Below are 25,530 nucleotides of genomic sequence, written 5' to 3' on the forward strand. Positions count from 1 at the left end.
AATAGGACAAGCTGTAATATTGAAGGAGATGTTGAAATTCTAGAAATCAACACATCGAGTGCCAACTTGTTAATGCATATCATTCTTCCACCTAGCAGCCTTGAATAATGGTTGTGCTCTAGGTGTGTTTCCATGCACAACAAAACTATCTATACAAGATCATTGTGGAAAAGATGGCGGTGGTCTACTACAATTAGTATAAGTGGTGGACGAGGGGATGGTAGATTTGTGGATACATGGGCCACGAAGAGAGCCCACAATGCCCTCAATTTTTGCTACTTCTTCTTCAAGGTTGACTAGGATACCTAGTCACAACCCACATTATTTCATTATGATCATTGTTTTAGCAAACATTCATAAGATTTGAGTCAGCCCATTATTGTCAACTTTTGAACATTTGGATTAGATGAGATAGAGCAATACTCAGAAATAGTTACCCTCATGGCTAATTTTGCCCTTTCCTTTTAAAACTTTTTCTCTTCCTGGGTAGTGAACAAGGCATTCATATCTCTTTATTTCTTCCGTAGTGTTGTCACAAACTCTTGTATCATGATTTGTGATCCCTCCAAGATGGTGCTTCAAACGAGATATGCCTCCACTAATTATTTTTCACATTTTATGCATATTATTATACTATAATTTATATTAGGGTCCTTCAAAGCAATATCTCCAAGTCATGTTTCTAGCCCCTTGACAACACGTGCCTACATATTCATATGGACATGCGTCTATTGGGGTGCTAACAAACCTTGCAACTAACCTAGTTGTGGAGGTATCCCTATTTGTCATTTTAATGAAATATCAACCTACACATACAAATTGAAGGCACAAATCAATATACTATATTTTAATAAAAAAATTCAACAAACTAAGCTAGTAAGAAACTTTGAATAATTTTAAACATAGCTAAAAGTTGAAAAAAAGGATATGAATTTTTTTTTTGACATGAAAAATATCACTATAAAATGGTGTTAAGTCTTGTTCATTACCTCTAAAGCGATTAGAGTGCATTGGAAATGCTACCATATAATTTGTATAACTTAGATGCAACAAAGACAAGACATTAATTTTAAAAATAAGGAAAAAGAATTTTGAAAACTTACTTGTGAATCTGAATTTTGCTTGAAAATATCTTTGAAACTGTTCCAAATCAACAACAAATTGCTCTAAAATGCTACAAATCTCATTCGTTCTCCTCCAAACCCTTTTATTCCTTTCCAAACACCAATTTGTAATAAAAAATTGTAATATGCATCTTTTTGGACCGTCAGTCCCTATAAGTTTTCAAAATATAGCCAATATTTTGGTGATAAACAAGAGATATATTTGTGATATTTTTAGATCTTCTCAGTGATAAGTTTTTGGCGCCTGGCTCAACTTATCGCGATAAGTAGACTTATTGGCTACATTACTAGATTCGCGTGTCCAGCTCCCGAATTAGATTTAGGTTCGTACCAAGTCCAATTTTTTTGAATTCATACATACTAGATTCACAAAGGGTCTATAAAAGACCCTGCAGATTTGCAAGTTGGAAATTCTCACGGATCTGCATAGTCATTTACGAACCTTGTGCAAATCATGCACAGACTTCGAGTGAGTCCACACAGACCAGGGGAATCCGCCCAAACATATGGACCAAAAATGGTTTGTGGGCCCAAAACAAGTTATGAAAACATTTTTTAATTGTGGTTTTTTGCATGAAACCCTAAAACAACCCCTTCTAGTTGCTCTCAAGCTCATTTTACACTCGCTCTCTCATTCTTGCAAGTTTGAGGTGAAGTGATTGAAATCCAAGGAAAATGATTGTGGGGCGACAATTTTTTCCTAAAGACAGATTTGAGTGTTGAAAATATGCATTTGAACCATTTTCTTTAGTTTTTTCTTACATTGTTTCAAATTTTTCTCAAGTTTTAAATTTATTTCAAGTTTTGTAGAAATTTTGAAGCTTTCTTTTTTGTTATAGATTGCAAGTGCAACAATGAGTAGTCAAAGCTCAGTGTGCGCAAAGGGATCTCAATTTAAAATTGATAAAGGGTCTTCTTTATGGAGATGCACTAAAAGAATTTCACAATGTACTGGAGGTAAGGGGTTCATTTGGAAATGTAATTTTTGTAATGTACAATATAGAAGCTCCTACTCTAGAGTCAAACTTCATTTCTTGGGACCTAGGGGTAAAGGGATTAATATGTGTAAGGGGCCAGAAAAGAAAGGGTTGCCACTTGGCAAATAATAGCGTTTGCAAAAGAACAAGAAAATGCTAAAAAAATGTTTCAAAAGGGAAACACGGTGCTTATAGCAAGAAACAAAAATCAATGACCCCACCCTAGACATCCTTTTTTGCCTATGCCTTCTAGGGAGGATGATGATGTAGAAAATCCACAAATCACCACCCGCAAGAAAGGCCCATTAGATAAGGCATTTCAAAATGAGTTGAGAGATATAGTTGACGAAAAAGTCGAAAAAGTTGGACATTGCCTCTTCGCAAATGGTGTTCCGTTCAACTTAGTTAGATCACCTGATTGGAGGGAGATGGTGCAAGAAATAAATAATGTGTTTTCTAGTTACCATTGCCTTAGATATGAAAAGATACACACTACCTTATTGCACAATAAGAGTAAAAATATAGACTCAACTAAAACCCATAAGAGACTCTTGGATTCAAACAGGTGTCTATTGTCTCAGATGAATGGAAAGATTGCAAAAATTGTCCTTTGATAAATATTATTGCTATGTCCTCCAAAGGGGAAATGTTTTTGAAGGTGGTTGATTGTGAAGTACAAGTGAAAGATGTTAAATTTATTGCTCATTTTCTCATTAATTCCACAGAGGCAATGGGTAGTGATAATGTCGTCCAAGTTATTAAAGACAATGCAAAAGTTTGTTGGGTTGTGGGTGCATTGATAGAGGCTAAATATAATCACATCTTTTGGACACCGTGCACCATCCATTCCCTCAATTTGGTGATGCAAGCCATTAGCACCCAAATAGATTGGATGAAACAAATATATGAGGATGAGTAGATTCAAATTTTTGTAACAAACTAACATGTGTCACAAGCAATTTTCAGAACTTTCTCCAAGTAGGAATTATTGAAGGTAAGTTTTATTAAGTTTCATTTATGAAATATCATTTTATGTCAAGTTCTACATAATTAAATGTGTTACTAACTATTATTAACATGTTCTTAGGTGGCTGAAACCCACTTTGCATCGCACACAATAGTCCTTAGATGACTTGTGAGGGTGAAGGAAGCATTGTCACAAATGTTGATTAGCAACCGATGGGGCATTTCGAAACAATCCAATACAAGGGCCCAAAAGGTCAAGGAAATAATATTGGATGATGATTGGTGGGCTCAAGTGGATTACGTATATAAATTAACTGAGCCTATCATGCCTATGCTTAGGTTTGTCGACACGGATCTACCATGCTTAGGGAACATCTATGATGCCATGAACACCACGTTGGAGAAAGTCAAATTGGTAAGTTATAAATATAATCCTCTATCCTGGTTTATTATTATTAAGAGATTGCTAAATTTAAACAGTTTTAATTTACATTACTTACATCAAGATAACTTACATGAACATCATTTGTTATTCATATCCTAGATCATTCAAAGAAGAGAGAATGACCCTGCAGACACCTTATACATAAAGGTGGAAGAAATTGTTCTTCACCGCAAGAACAAGACGACTACACCTTTGCATCTCCTAGCTTATGCTCTCTCCCCCAGGCATTATATCCTACAGGTACTTTCTATTCAGGTACAGTGGCACCTTATAGAGATGTTGAGGTTGCTTGTGGGTATAAGAGGGCATTCAATAGGATATTCAACAATCCAAAGGTGGGGGCAAATGTTAGGACATAATTTGAATTATTCATCTCCAGAAAGATGCAAAACCTATGCTTCTGATGATCAAAGCAGAATGGATGGCATTACATGGTGGTACCTCCAAAAGCAAGATTATGTGTACCTCAAGCCTCTTGCCATAAATATCTTATCACAAGTAAGTTTTTTATTTTAAAATTTTAAGTGTTTCTTTTAGGCACTTGCAATGTATATTTCAACACTTAATTTTGTTTGATTTCTCTCTAGGTTGCTACCTCTTCTTCCATTGAGCAGAATTGGGGGACATACTCCTTTATCCACTTAGTGTAACCGATTGAGCTCCAAAAAAGAAAAAAAACATAGTGTTTGTTCACAACAACTTGTGCCTCCAATTACATAAGAATCCAAAATATAAGAAGGGGGCAAAGAAGCTTAGGATGTGGCACCCGAGTCTGCGGACTTGGATATGACGATTCAAGATCTTGCTAGAGCCACACTGCTTGAAGTAGATGATGAGGATGACACAACACCTTCTACTACTAGTGGAACCGACTTTTGTTCCAATGATGATGAGGATCTATTAATTGCAGCCATCGAAGACTCCAATGATCCACATTTTTTAGATAATCCATTTGATGATTGAGAACACTTTCATGACTATTGAATCATGTTCCAAACATTATTGAACTATAAGTCAAGCATTTTTATAAATTCGATGTGATGATTTTCTTTTGAATCATAATGTTTATCTTTGACATTTGGCATTGATGAATGGTCAAGTGTCATAGATTCATAGTATGAAATGATTTACTTTTAGAATTATGGATATTTCTCTCTTTTTTTTAATATATAATGCATATATAGATAGGTAGATAGATAGATAATGTATATATATTATATATATACTCACGAATCCTTACGAATCATATTGTGAAAAAATTCACGAATCTGATTCGCCAACCCAAATCAGCAATGTAGCTTATTGGTTCTGCACTATTGTGTTATATGAGTGAAATCATGAAACAGCCTCATACAACAATAAATATCAGATTTTACTACAGAGCTATATCTTCAAAAATTTGGTGAAGAAAAAAGTAACCCAATTTAGCAAAGTGTTTTACATGTATGATTTAGGCATACCCAAAAAATTATCTTTACACTTTGATGAAGATAGCTTTAGAAACAGTTGATTGCAGGCTGGTAACACAAGGTGGCAGCCACATAGACCACTCAGAAAACTTATTGCAGCAACAATAAATCTATTATTTCCAACCTAAAAACTCTCTCAATAGGGTAATTTGATTTGGATGCTCAAGAAGTGCAATAGAGAACACCAAAACCTAGGCAACTTGGTCTAGAAGCAACACACTTCAGGGGAGATGTACAGACTGGCCTAAATCTGATTTTTGTTAGTATCACTTTAACCACTGAAATTGATTAAACCCTTGCCCCAAACCACAGAGAACGTAGAAACTATTATTGATGAACACTAAACATCAATAGAAGGGCTTCTTCAACTCCCAAATGAAGCCAAGAAAGATGCAGCTACGCAAGTAAGTGTTGTGAGGTTCTCACACCATCACCCCAAATTCTTTGGGGACCCCTTTTTCTTGATTGCCTTGGCAAATTTTTGGGTTGTCCAAAATTTTTGAGTTTTGAAAATTTCACGCCTTGGCACCTTCAGGACAAAATTGGGGAGGCTTAGCTTATTTTCACCCGGCTCGGTTTAATTTTCCAAAGCCACCAATTTCATCCTTAGGCCAGACAAAATTTTAAAGAGCAATATTTGGCAGGATAAAATTGTAAATTTGTTCCTAGAAGTTTTCTTTTGAAAATCTGGATATAAATGTGTAAATTTGAATAATCTTTCAAAAGGAAAATTTTGTTAGACTTCAGTTTTGGAAAATCTCAAAATTTTCTTTGGTGAAAATTTTAATTTTATTGAAATAAGGCTAAATTGCAAAAATCGATTGTTGGCTCTAGAGGCAATTTTATTTTATTTTTGTCAAAAAAATTCTAATTGGCATAGCAAAATCGATTTGGGAAAAAATTGCAAAAAGTTGGCTTTAATAGATTAAAATTGCCTTGAAAACTTTTTGCCTTTAATGAAATTGGTAATTTAATATTGAAAAATGGCTTTTGGTTAGCCAAAATCCAATTTTAATGACGTATTAATTACTAAGTCCTTATTAAATGGAAATATTTAACATCTCCAAGGCACCATTTAATTTCCTTTTGCAATTTAGAACTAATTGACAATTTTAAAAGGCAATTTTCATTTTAACAAAATTAATATTTATCTAAGTATTTAATTGTGGGCCATAATTTTTGCACTAATTATTGTTTTTCTTGCTCTCAGGGTCTAAGTTGGCTAGCTTGGGGGGAGTGAGAAAGTTGGGTATAAAAGGAGGCCTCTCTCCAATTTCTTCCTCACTTCTCCTTCTCAAGGTGTTGGTGATTTTGCAAGAGTAGATCTGCACTCTTCTTGCTTGGCAAATTTTGTGTGAAGGGCGAAATTTGTGGGAGCCGAATTTCGTGGAGGATGAATTTTGTGGGAGCCGAAATTTGTGGGAGATAAAATTCTGATTTTTACAAGAGGCTGCAATTTTTGCCCTAAGTTGGGTAATTTTATTTGGAGGTGAATTGCATGATAAATTTCTAATTTGCAAGGGATTTGAAGTTCTTAAGGTCAAGTCCTAATTCCGAAAAGTCGTTGTAAGATTATTGGTTAAGGTGAATTTAAATCATCTAGAGTTGCAAGGGGTCCTTAAGCTGGCATCCTTCTTTCGTTCTAGTCTTAGGATTGCTTCCCTTGGTTCTACTTGCCTTCTGGTCCACCACTCTACCATCCTGTAATAGGGCGACGAGCATGGAGGATGTTAGTGCAAGTAAGAATCCCAAGTGGGAAAACACTAAGAAAGACACAGAGGATATGATGCCCAAAATGCCCTTCTTCTTGAAAATGAAGAGAATAACCAACACCAATATCGGTACAGTGGACATGATATGGATGAAGGAAAGACTGAAGGAAGGACAATCCCCTTTGGCAAAGAGGATATACAAAAGTGGAATTGTACATGCGGCGGCTTTTCCTCCTACATTATCGTGTCCAGAGTTGATCATAGAGTGTGCATCCAAATTTGATCTAAACAGTAAATCCATCATTTTTGGTGAAGGGAAGAGAGTGTTGGCCAACATTGATGAACAAGCAATCGAAAAAAGCATTTGGGCACCCTTTCCTCTCTCAGTGCTTTTATTGGATTTGCGAAGGAATATGAGAAGGATCATGAAAAGATACTACAAGCAACAAGCAGCGTGGTGAAGTCAGTGGAAATCAAGGCGAAGCACACACCTTGTCCTCCTATGGAAGAAGTTAACGAAAGGCTAGCTAAGTTCACTACCTTAGCTAAAAAAATGAAAGAAAAGGGAAGATTTATATTAAAAGATCATTTGATGTAAGCCCAAGTGGCAATTTCTCTTTCTTCTAGAATAGGACAAGTGTCTATTTCTAATTGGCCACCATTTTGGTGCCTTCTCATTGGTTGCCACTTTTTGCACTTTTTTCATTGGTCCATTGATGAGGTGGCAGCTTCTCATTGGCCGATGGGGTGGCAACCCTAATTAGGGTTCATTGGCCGATGGGGTGGCAACCCTAATTAGGGTTTTGAGGATCCAATCTGGATCATTGATCTTGTTTTGATCTCCACCGTCCATTGTATTTTTGGCCCCTATAAAAGGCCATTTGCTCTCATTTGTAAAGTGTTGGAGAAATTGTTGCAAAGATAATACCAAAATTGCTCTCTTTTTCATTGTTGCAATTTGCATGTTGATTAAGAACATTGGGTGTTATTGCATGTTTTCTACTTCCACATAGTTAGATTTCCTTTCAAGTAGTTAAAGTTGGTTGCATTTGAAGTTGTTTAAGTGAGGTTAAAGTAGATGGATAGTTGTATGGTAGTATTGGTAGATGTTTGATAAGGATCAATACTAGACCACTAGCATCCTAGAGGCTGGTTGGAAAGCCTTGTGTGGTAAACTAGTTTATTATTCCTTCGAATCATTGCACCTGTGGAAGTGAGGCCGCTGGTCAGCTCTGATTAGATTTGATCCCCGTCCATTTGCTAACCTTCCATTCATAGGAATAGGAGTAGAATAGTGAGTAGCTGGGTAGTCGAAGCTTAGAGAAGTAAGTTAAGTGATAGAACTCATCCATTCACCTTCCACCACCACCGCTTTCCATCAACATCATCATTGGCAGACACACCCTCCATCATCACTACCATCAACATTATCTTCCACCCGCACATTTCACAAACCGAACCACCATCACCTTCATCCCACCAAAGTCCAAGTCATCCTTGAATGAATAACGTAAGGCCGCCTACGTGATTATCAGCGAATCACATCGATAAAACTGAGCGAGTATCCAACGGTGTAAGGAACAATGGAGTTATACTCATGTCTCATGAGCATTAACTTTTCAAGAGAGGAGTTGCATGTTTGATATCCCATATCAAATATTCAAATCCTAATATGTTATGTAAGTGATAAAAACTTGCATCAACAGTAAGCTGCTCTCACAGAAATAACTAAAAAAATAACCCAAGAAAATAATTTATTTACTTCTCAAACAAAACCCTTGACATAGGATTTCCTCACACACCCTTGGAAGATTTTTCACAAGTGTGATGACCTATGAAGGTTTTCGTCTCCACAAGCTACTTCAAACCCTCTGGCTGAACTAAGCTCCTCTTATGAGGCAAGAGAGAATAATCAATATAACATAGATGATCTCCAAGTTGCCTTTTTATCAAACTCCAAAACCATGCACCCTGATTAGGGTTTCCCACTTAAATCTGATTTAATTCTATTTTTTATAGTTTCATTTTTATTATGATCACTTTTCTTTCTTTCTTTCTTCTCAAAGGGCACCCAACTCATCTCTCTCTCTCTCTCTCTCTCTCCCCCCCCGAAAACACACCAACTTATAGCACCTCACTCTCTCTCCAAGCACCTCTTTCTCTCACTACACTCATAAGTGCACCCTTTTATGAGAGAATACTACTTAGGCTTAAATTGTTTAAACTTGGCAACTCAAAATTTTCAAGGTAATAACTGATATCTCCAATTCATGGATCCTCTATCCATCCTGTTAGTCTCTAAGGACTTGACAATAGACTAATTAACTATTACTCGGTAAGAAGGAGGGCATTACATTCCACCCCAACACTGTTATTTTTTCAATTTCTTGTTCTTATAACCTTTCTAATTAGGATTTGATCCAACAATTCAAGGAAGATGATACAACATGCTTCTTGATGACATGCTGTCATATTCGTAAATTGATCTAGCTTGCTCAATAACAGGTTGCTCATGAAATTTTTTAATTTTTTTTGAAGGTTCAGCTTTCGCCTAGCCACTTTGGTTAAGAAACAAGGACCTAGGGGTATCCATTCCGTCAATTCGCCCAGGGCACGATCCCAGCCTCATCCCTCTTAGATGTCGGGGGCCTTGCACTCAGCAAGACTTGATCCCTGGTGGGCTCTTTGTGAGCCTTTCAACTTCACCAATAGACCAAGGGCCCTTTAAAATTTAAGGTATTGTTGAACTATCTAGTTTATCATTGCAGAGGGATGTAATTTCACTTTCCCAAAATGCATATTTGTTGATTAGAGTAAATATCGCGTGAACAGTCAGAGTTCATGGGTGAGGGGCATAACCTTCCTTATGCAAATTAAGGAAATGAATAAGCATTATTCAACAGATAAGGCAACTCCTTGAACACATACAGGTTGTTCTTGATGGTAGAAGGCTAGGTGTTATGATCACCCTGTATTTAAAGATTGATATTGACCGCATTCTAGACTCGTAACTAAATTGCAACTCCATAACTGTTATACAGATTCAATATTTATACACATTCATTACAGATTGCAGATTTGTAAATGTTATATGTAATTCATATTTGAAATGCATATTCATTATAGTTAAGTTTGACATGGGTTTTCATTCTCCCATTCAGAACAGAGTGCGTCTGCTAATGCAAATTGAGTTCGATATGCAAATCTATAGTTTTGATTCTTATATGCAAACTTAGAGAATTGGTATACAGAAAGGACTCCAATATTCTACTTATTAGATGCAAGGCATAGAATATTTAAGCTAATATTTAAGCTACCACTAATGCATGGAAATGAACTCAATCTTACTCATTCATTTATTCAATTCACGAAATGCTTTGCATTACATTTAATTATTAGAAATCATTTGTTTTGATTCAACATATACCACCACTTCGAATCAACACAAAGGATTTTGATTCACTGTAAAAGAAAGTGACGAATGATGCAGTAGAATAGGGATAATGACGGAAGTATTGTCATTGAAGTCAAAGTAGCTCAAGAGCAAAAACGAAACTACAAGCATCATCAATGTGAATGGTTTGAAAGAAGTATGGATATAAGATTGATAAAAAGAAAATGAGTAAAACGAGGCTTGGCACCTTAGAAAAGACTTAATAGTACTAACAAGTTATCAAATATTTGTGACAAGAATCAAAGGCTTGGATAATAAGTAAAAAGGAGAGAATTTATAATAGATTGAGTCCACCTCAACAAAGACAACCGTAGAATGAATTTATAATTCATTTTATATTATATGATGGAGAAAGATTAATAAAATGAATTCCTCAAGTCTTTAAGACTTATACATATCTAAAGTTGATGTTATAGACCATGTTTATATTCAGTGACTTTGAAGAATATAATGGTCGGTGATTAAATGAAACACCAAGACAAGAAACATCAAATGGACAATGACAAACAACGATTTTACTGAGATAACACAGAAGTGATACTAGTAGTTGAAGAAGACAGTGATGCTAAAGAGGATTCATGTAAAGGTTGAAAGTGACCATGTTATTTGGCAGTGATGATTATATTCCAGCATGTAGCACCTTCTGTAGATGAGACTACTGGTAAAAGAGTCAACAGTAGTCATAATTGATGAATAATATCTATGCAGCATATAGGATTGACATAAACAAATATATATTGTATCAAAGGAACCTGCAACGATAATCAAATATTTGTATATAGCGAGCATGCCATCCTGAGTACATGTCAAACAAAAGACTTTTACATCACTGTATAGTCAATCTGAATTTGAGGAAGAAGACGTGTATGCTCTGTCTGGATCACCCAATCATGGATATTCAGAGAGAGTCATATTCAAAGTGTACAGTCAGCATATACAATAGAAGAATATTTGACACAGCAGCATTAACATTCAATAAGAATACAAAATGAATTAGATATAAACATGTTCTTCAGATAAAGACAACTATGGTATACACTCAGTAAAAAATAATCGTGGCTATGTCCAATTGCAACATTGGTTTGAAGAACCATCTGAGACAAGAAAACAATCACCAATCAAAAACATTAAGAAAGCAGCATATATTACATAATGTCAGACTTGGCACGGCATCTAACTGAAATTATTATAATCGATAGGTTGACTGGTGGCATGGAGAGCCTACGTTTTTCACACGGCAAAGTAGTAACAGTAATTTACAGACTTGGATGTGTTACCCGGATATTTTAGTGGGAGAGGTAGTTAAATTAATTTCAGAGAGAGAGAGAGAGAGAGAGAGAGAGACTAATTCCCCACTATTCAAAAAATTTCTCTCCACGTACTACCTCTCTCCACATACCAAGAGTTTCTCTCTCCCCATACCAAATCCATCTCTCTACATACTATCTCTCTCTACAATACTAGCTCCCTCCACGTACTAAAACTTCTAGAAAGCAGTTTGGATTTGGATTCCTCTCACTACTTATTAAAGTTCTTTTCTCTCTCCACGTACTAGACATACTCTCTCTCTATGTACTCAAACTTTTTGCCCCAATCTTAACCTGTACCAGAAATCTAAACAAGAACCGAAGGCAAAAGCAATGACATTTCTATATGCAACAGTAGTTGGTGGTTACGGAAAGTAGTCGTTGAGGAATACGCACTAAAGAAAGTGTGGAGGAGGAGATTTGAAACAGTAAGAAATGTTGTGGATGCTCAGCCACCCAAAGCCAGACAAGCTGCATGAAATCCATTTGACTAAGTGTTCCGCATGAAATCCATTTGACTAAGTGTTCCGCATGAAATCCATTTCACTAAGTGTTGCAATCTTTGGTCTGTTGTAGACCGTTCTCTGGTCACTTGAAAATCTATGCACTAAAGCCTTTGGTATTTCGAGCAACACGAGGCACAACCTGATGCATATGAATTTTTTTTATTGAAAGCCATTGAGAGCGGTGCCAGTTTGTGAAATGAAATCAGGTAATATTGCTTTGTTTTGCAATGTATCCCCTGTCACTTCTTGGAGCTCAACGACTATGTGGATATGCATTTGAGATACAAAACCATCCACATCAAAATTGGTAAGTGTAATGTGGTATGTGTGGGCCTCATAACTGAATGAAACCTTTCTCAATTGTACATGGACTGTTTGATAGAATGTCTGCACCAAGCATCCTTTCCCTATTGGAAAAGTAGAACATATACATCACTCCTTAGAACCATTTCCCTGTTGGGAGGGAACCAATCAGAAGTATGAATGGAGAGGAAGTGACTGAATTTTATGTGTGTATTCAAAGGTAAGAGCTTGCAAGCGAAGATAGAGGCAATGGAAACCCAAAATACGACCATTGACAAGGTGCATGACCTGTTTGGCAAATTATCCTTCGTTTCTCCAGCCGCGACATTTCATGGAAACATAAGCAAAGTATATAATTTGTTTCACTAGCTTTCATTCACCCTCCAACCTGCGGGATTCAAAATATGATGAGCATAGCAATTACAAGGCGTGTGAGCCATCATATCGCCCCATAGCTATAATTGCTTGACAAAGTACACTTCACCAGCTATTATGCCATTCTAAAACCACAGTCAAGATGCTTTTCAAAGCAGGATTTTGAACAGAGTCAGAAATACATATGGAAAGATATTTTAAAATCTGGCAAAGAACAATGCTTCATGGCGGTCAGGTTAATGACTTGTGAATGAAAATATATATGCTAATTAATGATTGGGTGAATATACAAAGCACACAAACTGTTTGATCAAATGCCTCTATGCATTATGCAAACTGCCACCTTCACAAAGTTTACCAAATGGACGCATGGAATGGAATGGTTGCAGAAGTTTACAATTCGAATTTGACATGAAAAAGCTTAAACTATTCTTGATATTGGGATCTCCTTGCTGATAGGCAGGCAAAATTCAGAGACATAAACAACATTGTTCAATTTTCTTGCATGCCAATGCAAAAACGTGATGTTTAAGTGTTGTCACCGTTGAAATGTTGGATGTAGAAGATGCACAACATGTATTTGAAAGAATGCCTCGTGGAGACGTCATTACATTGGATAATATGATTGCAAGCATGCTAACTGTTTGACGGAAATCATCTAAAAATATATTGAAGACTGTTAATGAAATGTCAAGTGGAAATAAATCCGCACAAGGAAGATTCATTGGTCAAAGGCCTACATATACATAAGAACTTTGAAAAGTAGAGGAAAAGATATGTTGCGAGCTTTTTGGTGGAAGGTGAATTAGGAATATGTAGTTCTTGGCTCAACCACATTTATGATCAATTGGTTGTCGGATACTAAGACATGAAGAAGAAAACATTAGTTGAAGTGGTTTCCCAAATCAAGCAGTGAACTTGAACCGAAGAGAGAAAGGCATGTGAAGTGATTGGCATGATACTTTAGGTGAATTTGTGTGCTTTGAAGCAAATAGTCTGAAAATATGAAGTCGAAGGAACATTTGTCAAGGAATTTGGTAAGCAATACTATGAGGTACAAATTCCAAGGCAAAGAGCCTCTTGTGATATTAACAAGCATACTTCCCGAGATATCGGATACGAAGACGAGACATATGGAAATTGCAGAGTTTTAGAAGATGATGAGCAGAGAAGGTAGATCACCTCTAGCACAACAAACATTGGAAAGTGGTCTAGCCCATGCAGGAGGACATCCACTTGCAATTCAATGTGCAGAACTAGTTTTGGAATGTATAAAGGTGTATGATTGGAATTCCAAGGACATCAAGACCTTAGGAGGCTAGATCCGAAGTCTATCTCCATCACATTCAGATTGCCAGTAAGAGAAGAATTCACAGAAATCTCTACAGAAAGTGCCCAAGGATACTTCCATCAGAATAAGAAAACATGTTTGAATGTTATTGCTAGGAGTTGGCTGGATCAACCTAGAAGGGGACAATCACAGTTACCAAGAGTGCTACGTAGAAATATCTTTAATGAAGACATTTTTGATATGATAATTCTCCTCAATAGGGTAGTGGGAAATCAGATTGCTGAAGACTTTCAGGATTGGATGTTTTTGTACATTAGTACCATCACCACTGGAAAACAATTTATAGATTGGGGAGAAATGATTAGTGATGCCCTTTATTATCAATTAACCAAATTCAATGCGAATCAGGGGTTTTACATGTCCTCGTACCTAATGTACACAATTGCTAGTATGAAGTCATGGCTTGGTCTTAATCCTTATGGGGAGTATAACTTAACCACGCAAATTTATAATTATTGCCCCTAGTTGCAATTAAAACAAAGCAGTGCACACTTCCGCAGGGTGAACGATGCTTTTTCTATGCTCACAGCCAGAGAGCTACAGGGAGATATAGGACTCCAAATTTCTCCTACAACAGCCAGTCTCATCAACACTTATAGTAGCTTTTTCATACAATACCCCGGATTCACTTACATCTGCATTGGAGGTTTTCAAGATTGTCCTCTTATGTTGCCTCGCTTCGTAGATGATAGGCTGGTGCTTTTAGAAGTTTGCAGGCAAATTGGTCAGGTAAACAAAAAGTGCAAGAACAAAAGATCAATTCCTTTCCCAATCGGTATTGGGCACTACAGTTGTCTTTCTTCTTCAAATGCTCAAAATATCAAAAGATCCATGGTGAACATGACTTTATACTCTTTCCATAGTCGTTTCCCATTTGATGGCAGTGGGTATGTTAAAAACAACTTGGCACTGGGCACTGGGACCTGGCTATCTCCATTTCCCTACAACGGAAGACTATTGAGAGAACTGCGAAAATGACTTCGAAGTGAGGAGGGACTAGATGAGATTCACGGTACAACAAATTATTGATTACAAAATGGGATGGGATGTGACAAGCATAAAAGAGGATAGTTTAGACTTAATTGATCCTTTCTTCTTTGAGTGGATACGACTGTTAGAATTGCCATACATTAAGTGGTCTCTGCTAAAATTGAAAGACCTCAAGGAAAGAACCTTCTTTGTAATTCAACGAACTGAGAACTGATTAAAGAATTTAAAGAAGTCACGACTACTAAATCTATACGAAGAGGCAGTGCAAAGAAAAATAATAAATCTCAGGAAGGTACATGGGTTTCAGCCATTCCATCTTCTATCCCTACTTCTTTTGGTTCTTTACATAGCACACTAGGTGGAGATGATGGTGAAGATCCAGATAAAGGAATTGATCTAGTTTCGACATGCGAGCTCAACGTAGTAACTAGGAACAAGAGATCAAAACCCAGGGAGAAGACTTTAAAACCAACTCAAAAGATGATAGATGAAGCTCCTGAGATGAACGCTTTACCATCATCATTCGTAGATGAGATGATTCAATCCATAGCATCCCCTGCACGCTCATTGTCTCCTGGAAATGTGGAAGAAACTCAAGAGGTGCCAATTGTAGAGAATGTGCATAACTTGGATTTATCATCTACAGTCCTACAGGTTCCTTCAATAATCGACCCATCATACCAATACCTCAACATCTTGGTTACAACAAAGTTTGGAGAGAAAGAAGAAAATGATGATCCAATTGGAAGCACCGAATTTGGATGTTGTAGCTGATTTAGTGCATAAAGGTACAAAGGTAAAAAAGACTAGAATAGATTCTGGACTGGCAGTGAATCCTACCTCAGGAAACCTATTTCTTGAAATTGCACAACCAGTCACAGAGAAGGGCATAAACGAGGCAAACGAAGCTGATTTTAGCATAACTAAAGTGGATCTAGGCCAGACCACCCGTAAGGGGAGAGAGCATAATTTTGAAGTGTCAGCTGCTGTCTTGATGGAACATTCAAGGAGAGATAAACAAGCTAAGAATCAACTCAAGTGTCAAGTTCGAGTCCTTTCTTCATGCATCCGATCGATGGTCAGAGATTCCTTTCCGGATCCTAGCTCATCTACAGAAATAATAGGAGATCCCAAGAAGATGTTTGATGAAAAAACCATTCAAGACATAGGAGAATGCCAAACTTATGGTAAGATGGTGAAAGCATGGATAAAATGCATGAAAGAACGAGCATCAAGCCTATTTCAGGAAGTTAAGGTTACATATGCTAAGGCAGATCATATACAACAAAACATTCAAAAAAAGTTAACTATCAAGGAACAACAAACATGGGGAATATACCAATGATTGTAGAAGGTATCCCTATTAGCAAACACACTCAAGATCCAGACATATCTTCCATTTTAGAATGCATAGAGGTAAAGATTACCACCAAACTTGGTAATAAACAAAGTTCAGCTGCTAACATTATGACAAGATTGAGTAGTCTCTCAATGGCATTGGACTCCTATATTCAAAACTTAGCAGGTTACGTCCTAGAGTTCGATGAAGTTAGAAAGAGACACGATCTATGCAAGCTGAAAATGCAAAGTTTAATCATCATAAAAAACAAGGCTTTGGCACAGGTCATCAAATCATTTAGAGCATACAAGGCAAACCTGACTCAGCTACTCACAGCACCTAGAGATCAAAGAGCAAGCTCAGAAAATATCAGTGATTATAGTTGAAAGTTAGAAGTACGATTGCATGAGAAGATAAGAGGGCATTCCATTCGGTTACTAAAAATTGTAACAAAGCCGTATGGCCTGAAAGGAGTGTTGGAACACCTTCGTACAAATTGAACAACCATTGTACAGCGCAATAAAATATCTTACACTAGTTCAAATACAAGAGACGACCACCATTCAGACACAGAAGAAGGGTGATAGGAGGTTCTATCAAAAAAAAAAACGATGACAAATCAAAAATGTTCACAATGAATAACGTATGATACGGAAGGGAAGGGAAAGACATAAACAGGTACTAAAACATAAGCGGTTGGCAGAAAGAGTATGGGATCAAAAGAAAATCACAAAAATGGTGTGTTCCATGGACTTTTATGTGGGTTTGAGAGTGCTAATTTGGTCTTGGTGGCAGGGGCGCTGCCCCTCGACCCCGCCCTATATCATGACAAGGAGCACGCCTGGGGCTTTGCCCCAAGACCCCATGGGGGTGATGCCCCCTAGACCCCCAATCAGTTCAGTTATCAGTCGAGGGAAGTGTGACTAGTTGATGAGACTTGGAGCTGCTGCAGGCATGGAGTGTTTGTATGCCAGAGGTGAAAAGGGCACTGGAGAAGCCTTTCGAGAGAGGTGCTACGTGTTGAGGCACTCAAAGTAGGTGTTTGGCGTGAGGTTATCTTGGTGGATGCATAGAGAGCTCGGGAGGAGCTGATCATCCAGTTGGAGGCAGTAGAGCGACACTTGGCTCAGCATAACCAGGCGTTGGAAGTAGAGAAGGCAACATAGGTGGCTATCAAAGTTAGATTCATTAAGGTGACAATATTGTGTAGGAGAGGCTACAGATGCAACGTGTTTTGGAGACTAGTTTGGTGCAGGCACGGGAGAAATGTGAATGTGATGTGACAGAAAAAAAATCTATCTTGTTATAGTTAGTCACAGTTAGTGTATTCTATTTTGTTAATCTGTCTCGGATATTTTGTAATTGTCGTCCGAAGACAACTTTACTTTTTGGGGGGGATGATGTTGTCAGTAAATTCTTTATTGTAGCCGATGGGTAGAATAGTATCTGAACGGGCGCGTGACGATTGAGTCACCCCTTCGAGAAAGTATATGTACACCATCCGGAAGGGACTTTGGGATCATCATTGTAATCAATCCTACCGAATATTGTAGTATCTTCTGTATATATGCGAATAATAAAAGGAATACTTTTGTGTTACATGTTCTTGTCTATTGTCTGAATGTATTAATAAACCGTTTACCCTGTACAGTAAACAATGGATATGTCTAAAGTTGTCTCAGATTTTTGTTTATACATTTTGTAAAGAGGTCAACTTTAGAATTAATTTTGGTTTTGGTCAATGTCTTAACTTTTTCTAACTGTAGTTAAGCATTGAAAGTTAGAGTTGGTTACAAACTATCTTCGGATTAGTCTAGACTCCAAACTCTAACTTTTTGAGTAGTTACGAACCTGAAAGGTTAGTTATTCTAGAATAGCAATAAATTCATGAATCTCAGTGTAATAAGGGACTTTTTTTGGACTTGGAGATAGGGAAGACTTATGTTTTGATAACAAGGCAATTTTTGGAAAGTGTGTACAATTGTTGTTCTTGTTATCAGTCATTTCTTAGGTTCTTGGTGCTAGGAAATATTAAAAAGTACATTTTGCATTCTCTTTTCTACAAATCTGAATTGTTGAAGCATTGATGCATTAGTCTGAATATTTTCATAGTATGGTGTAAATATTCGTGAATCGCTGAATTAGCATTGTGTTGATGATAGCTCTCAAGCGTAGTTCTTGTTTGTTTTCATTAGCAGTCTACCTCAATTTTATGGAAATACTGAAGTCGTATGGTGCATTCATCATCAATAGTTTCCTTTATATATTCTAAGTTGTAATCATCTTTATTGAAAAATCAAAATTTTATCTTATGAGGGAGCTGCCCCTCTAAACGCAAAGGAAGGCCGGATATCAAGGGCCTATCCAACTGTTGGAGAAATTGATTTGCCACACACTTCATTGGGCTAAATCACGTATTTTCTAAGTGACATTTGTTTACGAATAGGACGACTATCAATAACATATATGTACCAACGGAAGCAATGATAATAATTCCCAGCAACATACAAACAAATGCACTGCATTGAATTCATTTGAGATGATATAATCAGCATTCAAAAGGATATCATCAATGATGATGCCATCGAGAGTTTCAAAATCTACAATATATTAAATAAAATATAAAGTGGCTATTGATTTTTGGTTTGACAAACCCATTATATGCACCCGGAAACAAGTGTATATTAAATATTTATCTACAGCGAAGGAAGTAGTATCTACAGTATGACAGGGAAGATGCCAGACGTCTCAGCTCAATGAACGCTGATTCAAATGCTAAGAATGGTGTCAGAGTACATACAAAGCAACTGGATTCATGACAAGGTTTTTCAGCGATAAGCTTAAACTATTCTGTTTTAATCAATATTTGAAATAACGATTTCCTATGGCAGAAGATACAGATGCTTTTGAGATTGATGTTTGAAAGATTGAGATTTGGCAACTTTAGAAGATTAATCTAAATTGCTGCAGTCAACATAAGCAACGCTGGCAATTAAATTACTCTAGGATGTTTGGATGAAAAACATACAACATTAAGTTGTGTGTTAAAAAAGGAAGAACATTTGAACAGATAATCTTAAAAAGGACTAAAGTTATTTGGAAAGGCTGTGCTTAAATTAGAAATAAAATGATTAAGATAAAGAGGTGAGATTTATTTTTCCAAAGAAGTAACTCTTGGAATCGAAAAGATGCATTCTCCTTTTGATAAGATATAAAAATAATGTCATATCATTTGCAAGAGTGTGGAATTAGAGTGAAAAAAAAGGAATGACGAACTTGAAGACTAGTATGTATGAAAAGCCGTGAATGAAAATATATTAGTACGAAGTATGAAGACATGGATTTTATGTGGAGCCTGAAATAAAAAGAAGCACAAGCACACATGATATCATGCAGATTGGGGCAGATATACAAGAATTATTTATGGAGATATAAATAAAAAATATATATAGATATAGAAGAGTATGTAGATGGAAACCAAGGGAGAAAGAATGTGCAGACTTGAACCAGAGGTATGAAGGGTATGAGAAGATTAATCAAGCATCCATCATCAGTTGAAGCAAGCAACATAGTCAAGGTGGAAAAGGAGGTTGTGTACAGTGGGTTGGTGCTCACGAAGACAATAGTAGGAGAAGGTGCTTCCAGTAAGTCAGAGCCTGCGAAGTGTGGGAGTTGCAGCTTCCTGTGAGTCGGTGCTCATAAATATAAGGGGTTGGAGCCTCTAGTGGGTTGGCACCTACAAAACATTGTAAAAGAACAAAGTTTATATAAAAGCATTTATTTGTTGTGGCTTTCTTCCGCATTGGGTTTCCACGTCAAGATTGTGTTTGTCGTAGGTAAATATTGTGTAGCCGACGGGTTAATGTCGTCAGTAAATATTGTGTAGCCGATGGGTTAATGTTGTCAGTAATTGTTATGTAGCAGACGGGCCCCTTCGGGAAGATTCTTTAGAATGGTATATTTACAACTTTGGATCATCATTGTAACCATCATGGTAAGCGTTATGTAATCTCTTCGGCATATATGCGAATAATAAAAGGAGTACTGCTGTGTTACATGTTCTTGTCTATTGTCTGTATGCATTAATCTATTTACCCCATATGGTAAACATTTGGCGTCGTTGCCCAATGGACCTAGAACAAAGGCAAAGGAATGAAGACTAATGCCGAATCAGCCTAATAAGGATAGAAATAAGATAAAAGGAAAAGATGGAATACGCAACGCACAATAAATTTTAATTTTGGCACAACAGGCCAAGCGCAGACGAAGGTTTCAGCAGATTGCCGATGGACACCGAAGCATTGAGGAATTGTTGGAAGAGACTCGACAGTGGTTGGATTTGGTGGAAGAAACAAGGGAGGAATTTCTGAACTTGTATATGCCGAGGGAAGAGAATCCAAATGGAAGGGAATTAAATCACACAGTTCAGAGTGCTGAGAGAGCACGAGCGTATAGTGAACTCTTCGTCCGCGATACACTTCTGGAATGGACAACTTCGCTTAACAAAGACCCTTCTTCACCAAAGAACACAACTGTTGGAAATAAGACGACTGTCCGAAACAGCGCCGGTGTTGGAGTGCAGAGCATCGGTGTCAGAGTGCAGAGTGCCAATGTCCGAGTGCAGAGCAAAGCCGGTGTTGTAGTGTCAAATAGCACCAGTGGAGCAATTTTGAATGTACACAAAATCAAGTAATAATGGCAGGACCAAAGGAGTGTTGACCACGATGACTTTTTAAAAGGTGGCAAAATGCGGCAAAACATGTAAAGGAAGTTGGCAAAATGTGTATATTAAAAAGGTGATAATCAAATAAGGTATACATTAAAAGTTTGCAATGTGGTTAATAAAGAAAATGTGTCTTTGGTGGTAGCTATGACCGTAAATACTGACTGAAAAGACGTGGTATATAATTCTATTCTGCCAGTTCACGCCGAGTGTAAAAATCCTATGGCGGATTTCAAACAACAGTGAAATTTAATTTTCTTTGTGGGTGCTCATCTAGAATGAAAGAAACTACGATAGAATGTATGATGAAATTTTTGTTTGTTTTCTGTAAAATATATGGATCTGAGAAGGGCTCTTTGACAGCGAAATATGAACAGATCATAATCTTTCTTTGGATCTTTGGCATACAAAGGTTCAGTTCTTCATTGGAGGTAATGTATTCAATCGGCTGTATGGAATAGGTTGCAAGCACAAGTCTTCATGTGACATTTCTTTGCACAAGTCTTCATTATGTGACATTTCTTTGATGGATTCATTCACACTCATTTGTTGTTTTATTCCATGTGCATGCTCGAGGTGAATGGTGATATCTCTATCAACAAATAAACAAAGTTTCTTTTGGAGCAAATTCATAAAGGTTTTCAGGTAAAAATAAAAAGGGGCAATGGCTGTTTCAAGTATATGCCGTTTCTATACTGGAGCAGTATTTTCAATGATTTCCCACTTACAGTCTCAGGTGCTTGAATAAGTTTTCTTCTTCAAATCTGGCAACACCATATTTTATAAAGAAGATTTCTTTCTTTTCTCAACCTCAGTATGTTGAACAAGTTTGGGATAAATAATGAAAGCCCTAAAATGTTAGTTTGAAAGAGAAATGCTACCAGAGAATTTTTTTTTGTTTCGAGTTTAAAAGAAAATGTCATTTTCTTTTAAAAAAACAAATTTTTGAAAGGGGTTTGAAAGAATAATTTTTTTTTATAACAGTAAAATGATGTTCAAAATTCAAAAAGGGAAAAGCACAATCAAGATTATTTTCTTCAGATTTTCTTTGGAAACCTTAAACAGAATTTTGTTCTGGAAATAAAAGCAAACAAATAGAGCTTTTGGAAATCACAAACAGAGGTTTCTTGTCTTCATAACTAGTTTGAAATAAAGATGGATTCAGAGGCATTGTATGTTCAAACTCGAAACACTGAATGAAAGTTTAAAAACAGAGGTAAAATGGTTTTCTTCTTGAAGGCTAAATGATTTTTTTAAAGACCTTTTTGAGGGTATTAAACCCAGAATTCTACGAGCACAGTTTTGAATAAAAAGAAAATTATGGCTAACAGTTTTATAAGAGAAGGCCAGATTTGAGTTGTAACTAATTACAGTTGGTTTTTCAAATAGGATTTTTAAAAGAGGGTTTCTTAACAACTCTAATTGGTTCAATTGGTTCCATGTAACTAAACAATTTCGAAATTCATCTCTATTTATAGAGATCTCATTTGTAAATTTGAATGTGTGTGAGTGAAAAAGCACTGAAAGAAACAAATAAAGATTTGTAAATGTTCTGAAAGGAAGATGTGTTCAAAAGCTATATTATAAGCTTGTATACATGTATAGATGCAACATATACGTTTGTATGTTTATGTGTATATGAGACTGTAAAAGAACAGCAAGACAGAGAAAGGGTTGAACACCCTGAGCAGTACTTTCTGCTGATTGTAAAGGAATTTGAAGCAATAAAGATAACAGCTTCACGAAGTGGTTTTTCTCCCTATGACGAATCCTGTTTGAGGAATTTTGAGGGTTTCCCACTCGGCAAAATCTGTGTCTCTTCATTTTGTGAGTTGGCATTATTCTATTTATAATGAATGTTTATATTTCTGTATGATTTAATTACACTGCTGCTATAAATTGTGAATTGAATTTACTAAAATCAGATTGTGGGATAATTTAATAGTGTTCTGATTCACCCCCCCCCCCTCTCAGAATTATGATACTTCCAACAAGGAGAGGTTGCCAAAGTTTGATGGTGTAGGAGTGTAGAGCGCCGATGTCGGAGTACAAAGCGTCGGTGTCAGAGTACAAAGCATCAAGGTCGGAATACAAAGCGCTGGTGTCGAAGTGTAGAGCAGCGGCAATGTTGCAGTGCCAAACAACGCCGGTGGAGCAGTTTTGAACAGCGCCCATACACAAAATCAAGTAATAATGGCAAGACCAAAGGAGAAGTTGCCAAAGTTTGATGGTGATGGAACGGCCGATCCAATCAGACACTGTAACACATGCGAAACAATTTGGACGACAAATGGCGTAACCAACACAGATGAATGGGTCCGACAATTTCCAGCAACCCTACGGGGTGTAGCAGTGGATTGGTTTGCTAATGTCGATCCCCAAAAATTAACTACATGGGCGAGAGTTAAAAAGGAGTTTATCACCGAGTTTCAATTGTTGCGCAACGACAATGAGATAGTAACAAAAATCTACACCAAAAAGCAAGGGAAAAATGAAACCGCCCGCTTATATGCCAAAAAGCTAAAAGAATTAATAAATAAAATGGAAAGTAAGCCGGCAGATGGGCTGAAAAAGTGATGGTTCATTGAAGGACTACACCCGAAGTTAAGAAAGAAAATGAAGATTGTGCCGACATCATCATACACCGAAGCATACAATCGGGCGATGGACTTAGAGAGTGAACAAAAAACGAAAAAGAAGAAGAAAAGTAGCTCATTTGACTTAGATGACGCGTCTTCGGAAGAAGATAGCAGTGATGACGAAAAGGGCAGCAAGAAGGTTCGAGCTCTCCAGAAGAATATGATTAGAATGATGAAGGAATTTAAGAATATGCAGAAAGAAATGAAGGGAAACGAGCAATGGTGCACCGAATGCAAGACAGAAGGTCACACAAAGGGATCCTGTCCGAAGAACCAGTTCTGTGAGATCTGCCAAATTATGGGACATTCCATAAAAGAATGCCCCTTCAATATGAAAACGAGAGGACTTCAACAAGTGCTCCTAACTTAGGAGGCTTCTGCATCAGGAGGGAGCGGAAACACCAGCAGTGATGGTACCACTTCGGGTGGGTACAAAAACAATAGAAGAGGGCCAAACAACAATACCAACGATAATAATGGGGGCTACAGCCGAATTCAATATGATGCGAACGGTCGCCAAATGGTTCAATGCTGAGCATGCAATTTGTGGGGCCACTTTGCATGAAACTGTAGATCAACAATACACCAAAGTTGTTATGCAGATGGTGCGGTCCTGGAGATGATGAAGATGCCAAGTGCCCAAAATCAGGAGTGAATTTGATCAGCATCGGCGTGGACAAAGAAGAAGTCTTGGCAATCACCCATAAACAAGCAAAATTGTACCTCGACCAGACGGAAGAAAAGAAGAGATTGGAAGAAGTGCGGGTGGAAATTGAGAAAGCAACGCAAGCAGAGAAATCACAATTGAAGGACACTATTGGTACCTCAACAAAGAACTGCGTAGAACAAAACATCATAAGTTAGATAGTACAAACTGAAATACCAGCCAAGTTAAATGATCTGATTCTCACAATGCCCCAACTACGAACGGCACTCACAAACATCGCTCCAACTCCTAAATTACCAAGGGAATAAGGGAGAAGAAAAGCGGAGCAAGTGCAGAGGACCCAATGTTGCTAGCCCTTACATCTGGAGGACATCCGACGATCATCAAAATGGGAATTTTAGGAAGTATTCTGACAGACACAACTATGGACGGAGGTTTTGGGGTACACGTCCTACCAGAAGATAGTTGGAAAAAGTTAGGACAACCTACGCTGTGGCCACCAACCTTCCAATTGCTCACGAGAGACCAGCACGGGATCAAACCAATGGAAATCTTGATGGCACAACCAGTGACTATTGGAACACAATTGTTCTTGCTCGATTTCGTCATCTCGCTGAAGAGGAGAGGATATGACGCCATTCTAGGCCCAGGATGGCTCATACAAGCAAAGGTTAAGCATGACTGGAAGAAGAATACACTATCAATGGAGAGCAAAGGACAAAAATTCATTATTGATTTACACACATAAATGGTGGGCGAAGAAGCCGTATCATCTAATTCCGAAAAAGAGGATGAAGGAAAGCAGCGATTGGAACCGGTTGAGGAAGGAGTCCTACGATTGGAAGGTGGATCGACGAATGATGATTTGGATTCAGTGAACGGCCTTTTCCATTGGCAGATGGAGGATTATGAACTCTTCCAGAGCTGCAACATGTTGGGTGTCGAAGAAGAAAAAGGAAGAAACGAGTTCCCGAAGGAGTATAGTGAACTAAAGGAAGGAGAAGCGCAAGTGGATGAAACATTGGCCCATACATTCAGTAAAGATAAGCCAATAAAATATGAAGAGGCCACGGTACAAACCATGAACCTCAGAGATGATGTTGAACCAAAAAGCATATTGGTGGGAGATAACTGGAATCCAATATTAAAAATAGTTGCATTTAAAATAGCACAGCTTTTTAGG

At 37.3% G+C, this 25,530-nt stretch overlaps 1 protein-coding gene across 14 annotated transcripts in view; it reads right to left on the reverse strand.

The window, feature by feature from the left end:
• Nucleotides 1-25,530, reverse strand: part of LOC149568641 (pentatricopeptide repeat-containing protein At1g71210, mitochondrial-like) — a 108,852-nt gene that overhangs the window by 23,362 nt on the left and 59,960 nt on the right. The gene's annotated exons all lie outside the window — the stretch shown is intronic.

This window comes from Cupressus sempervirens, chromosome 3 (genome assembly GCF_028749045.1).
Source record: "Cupressus sempervirens isolate cs-2001-9-10 chromosome 3, ASM2874904v1, whole genome shotgun sequence".
Taxonomy (NCBI): domain Eukaryota; kingdom Viridiplantae; phylum Streptophyta; class Pinopsida; order Cupressales; family Cupressaceae; genus Cupressus; species Cupressus sempervirens.